This window comes from Mus caroli, chromosome 6 (assembly GCF_900094665.2).
Source record: "Mus caroli chromosome 6, CAROLI_EIJ_v1.1, whole genome shotgun sequence".
NCBI lineage: Eukaryota > Metazoa > Chordata > Mammalia > Rodentia > Muridae > Mus > Mus caroli.
In genome coordinates, this window is record NC_034575.1 from 115,166,150 (window position 1) to 115,170,769 (window position 4,620).

At 41.1% G+C, this 4,620-nt stretch overlaps 1 protein-coding gene across 1 annotated transcript in view; it reads left to right on the forward strand.

The window, feature by feature from the left end:
• Positions 1-4,620, forward strand: part of Ninj2 (ninjurin 2) — a 104,647-nt gene that overhangs the window by 32,934 nt on the left and 67,093 nt on the right. The gene's annotated exons all lie outside the window — the stretch shown is intronic.

Sequence of the window (4,620 nt, forward strand, 5' to 3'; positions counted from 1 at the left end):
TGTGTGTGTGTGTGTGTGTGTGTGTGTGTGTGTGTGTGTGTGTGTATGAAGATCAGAAGTCAGTTCTGTCCTACCCTGTGAGTTTCCGGGCTGGGACTCAGACTGACAAGCTTCCTAGTGAGGGCTTTTGCCTGCTGACCAATCTCACNAGCCTAAGGAATTATTTCAGTTCCTTTGCATTTGTTAAGACTTGATTTGTGGCCTACAATGTGATCTGTTTTAGAGACGGTTCCATGTACTGCCGCAAAATGTATGTTTTGGCCAGGTAGTGATGGTGAATACCTTTAATGCCAGCACTCAGGAGGCAGAGATAGGCAGATTTCTGATTTTGAAGCCAGCCTGATCTGTAGAGTGAGTTCCAAGACAGCCAGGGTTACAGAGAAACTCTATCTTGAAAATCCAAGAGAAAAAAAAAAAAAAGTATGTTTTGTGTGCGCTAACGAAACATTCTATAGATACTTGCCCAAGCCCATTTGATTTGTGGTATAGTTTTTTGTTTTGTTTTGTTTTTAAATGATTACACTTTTATTTATTGAGGGGGACACTCATAGACCACAGTGCATGTATGGAGGTCAGAGGACAACTCTCAGAAGTCATTTTCTCCTCCCACCAAGTGGGTCCTAGGGGTCAAACTCCCATTGTCTGGTTAGTCAGAAACACATTTAAACTGCTGAGACATCTTGCCAGCACCATGGTGTTTTTATCACTGAATATTTTTGGTCTTGCTTTCTAGTTTGCATGCCCCATCTGAAGAAGGGATGGGAGCCCTGAAGTCTTTCACCTTGNTGAATTTCACCTTGAATTCACTGCATGAATATCTGTGTGGGTTTTTATACTTACTAGTGTTTTTTGTTTTTAAATTGGAGGCCGCAGTATTTGGTACATATTATTTACATTTGGTATAATCCCCTTCATTAATATATAGTGGCCTTAAAATTTTTGTGATTAATTTTGAAGTCTACTTTATTAACTATTAGACTAACTATTCTGACTTGTTTTTTTACTTCTGCTTACTTGATAAAAAGCTGACTTGCACCCTGTATGCTCAGTTTGTGGATCTTTGTGAGTGAGGTGTGTTTCTGGGGTCTTCTTTTTAGATGCTAGCCTGCATCTTTTTACCCATGATTTAAGGATATTTACAATTGCAGTTTTATTGAGAGACATTTGCTAATTCCTGTGATCTTGTTGGTTTTTCTGGTTGGCTGGGTTCTTGTTTGTTCTTAATTTTCCCCTACTACTATCCGGAGTTTTCTGGGGTACCTTCCTGGGCATGATGGAGCCCTCTTTTGTACTTCTTTGATCGATCGTATGACGCCCCTCGTGGAAAGTTTTTCTTCCTGTGCTCTCAGAATCAAGACCGTCTTCCTCGTTTGTGTGGTTTCCTTTCAAGTGTCTGCTGTGGTGCAGGCGAGGTGGTCACGCCGCCTCTGTCTGGGCTTGTCTTGAAATGCCCTCATTTCTCTGTATTACTCTATATAGCAATCCCAATTGGCAGTTATTTACTTTCAGGGTTTGAGATACAGTGCTCCATGCTTGGCTGTTAGAGCTGCTGGTCAGAGAGCAATCTGGTGTTATTATAGCGTGCTTTCCTTTGTAGATGAGTTGACTTCCTTTTTTCCTTATAGTTTTTAATGGCNTTTCTAATGTCTTGGTTTGGGTTGTTTGTATCTGATTTTTGTTTTTGTTTTGNTTTTTTTAAAACAGGGTGGTGTGTACAGGGTGCTATGTATTCGTTTTTGTTTTGCTTGTTTTTGTTTTGTTTTGAGGTGGAGTTTCATTCTATGACCTAAGCTGGTGGCAAACTCACTGGACTAGCCTCAAACTCATGAGGGTCCTCTTCCTCAGCATCCCGAATTCTGGGATCACTGCTGGGAGCCACCAGTAATATATGCTTTATGTCTGAGTTACTTTTTAATTCTATTTTATTTATTTAGTGATGTGTGTGTGTGTCTGTGCGTGTATACAGTACATGTGCAGAAATCAGAAGACAATTTGTAGGAACTGACTTGCTCCATTCAGTATATGGGTCCCAAGAGTTGTCAGATTTGGCGATAGCTTCACCTGCTAAACCAGGCTGTNTGTTTCTGACATTTAGCTGTATCGTGTCATGGAGAGATGCTTCTGTGGTCATATCTATTTAGGGTTCAAAATATTCCTTGTGTTTGGGTGTCCATTTCTTTCACTACATTGGGAAATAGTCTATTGTGGTTCCCTTAAATAGAATCTTTATGCCTTTAGTTTTAATCTCAGCTGCTCTTCCTACCCTGTGCATCTTAAGTTTGGGTTCTTGATTGTAGCCTAGAGTTCTTGGATGTTTTGGTTCTGTACAGATTTTCTTTTTGTTTTGTTTGTTTGTTTTTATGGAACTGGGAATTGAATCCACTTCTTGACCAGCAAGGTAAGTGCCTTATCATTGAGCTGTATCCNCAGCCCTCATCTCACTTTAAAATTTGAGACAGAATCTTATTAAATTGCCCAGGCTGGCCTTGAACTTGTTACCTTCCTGCCTGAGCCTCCCAAGTAGCTGGGATTATCAGCCTGCACTACTAGGGCTGGCTATTTTGTTTCTTTCTTGCTGTTCAAATGTAGTAGTTCCTTAGCTTTGTCCTTCATATCTGGTGTCCTTTCTACCTAGTTCTGCTTCCCACTGAGTCTTCTATTCGACTCTTCTTGGGTGCTACAATTTCAGACACATGCCAATCCAAAAGTTTTTTATATATTCTAATATCTGATATCTGATTAGAGATACTTCCTTCTAATTATGAGTTGTCTATTNACTCTCTTAACAGTAATGTGATACACAAAAATTTAAATTTTCTTTGTTTGTTTGTTTATTTTGAAACATGATAGCTGTCTATGTACCTCTGNCTGCCCTGGAACTTAACTCTGAAGAACAGGGTGGCCTTGAACTCAGATCCATCTGCCATCTGCCTCTGCCTTCCTCTCCAGCACTGGGATTAAAGGTGTGTGCCACAACTGCCCAGCCAAAATTTCAATGTTGATGAAATTTAATTTATCTTTCCTTTTGTTATTATATTTGCCATCATAGTCTAGAAAAAAAANCACTGCCAAAGACAACAGCATGGAGGGGTTCCCATGTGCTTTCTTCCCTTTCTTTTCCATTCCTCCTCCTTTCTTTCCTCTGTCTTTGTCTCTTTGTCTCTGTCTCTGTCCCTTCACCTTGAACGTTTCCCTCTACCTTCTGAGCCCAGGGATTATTGGGACCACCTGCATATGACACCACCTTCTGCTTCTACGGTGCTTGGGCTCAAACCTAGGATTTACGTTAGACAAGCACTCCACCAGCTAGTCTGTGTCTATAGCATCCCATTATATTTTCTTCTTAGAATTCTATAGTTTTAGTTCACAAATGTAGATCTTTATACCATTTGTCCTTGAGGGGTTGCCTTGGGGACCCTGGCTAATCTGGCACTCATTATGCAGCTCAGGCTGTCCTTGAACTCATGGCAATCTTCCTGCCTCCNCCTTCCTGGGTGCTGGGATTACGACTGTGTTCTAGCATGCCTGCCCCTTGCTCTAGTGTGTGCTTCCTTTTGTACATGACATCTAGGTTCATTTTTATTCTTTATTTCTATTCTTTATGTAAAGGGATAGCTATTTCTTTTTTCTAGCGCTGTTTATTGGAAAGACTGTTCCCCTCTAAAGATCTTAGCATTCTTGTCAAAATGAATTCATCAGGAGCGGGAGAGGTAGCTCAGCAGTTAAGAGCATTGGCTGCTCTTCCAGAGGACCCAGGTTTGATTCCCAGCACCCACACGGTGGCTTACAAACAAACATCTGTAACTCCAGTTCCAGGGAGTCAAATACCCTCTTCTGGCTTCCATGAACAGGTATGAACTTGGGACATAGGCAGATATGCAGGCAACACATCATATATATATAATTTCATTTATATTCATATATATGCGTCCAATCAATCCTTTTCCTTCCGAACTCAGAGGTCCTGTGTCATGCTGTGTTGAAATCCATAGGACAAGAACGGGAGTAATTGTGTGTTTAGGTTTTGACTTGTAAAAGAAGAATTGCAGTAAGCTAACTCTTTATTGAGCACAATGTATGCGAAGCATCATACCACACAATTCAAGGTGACTTTCTGTTTACTTAGAGAGGATACGTGTCAAGGAAAGAGTTAGTGATTACTTGGAGATGGAATCTCAGTTCAGAGGAGAAGGGGATGCATACAAGGCATTAAAGCAAAGGCCAGAATGAGCAAGCTCTCTGAGAACAGAGTGGTCGGTCTGACCCCATGAGGGTGTGGGGGTGCACTAGCGGACAGGCTGACAGGTGTGGTCTAACTAAACAGGATTCAGAAATAGTCAAAAGAATGCACACAGCTGGGCATGGTGGCGCACGCCTTTAATCCCAGTACTTGGGAGGCAGAGGCAGGCGGATTTCGAGGCCAGCCCGGTCTACAGAGTGAGTTCCAGGACAGCCAGGGCTATACAGAGAAACCCTGTTTCAAAAAAAAAGAAAAAAGGAAAAAAAAAAAAAAAGAATGCGTGCACACTTAGCAGATAGCAGCAAACTCTTAAAATGTCCTAATTGATTGATTGATTGATTGATGATTTGTTTATTTTAAGGTAACTCTCATGTAGCTTA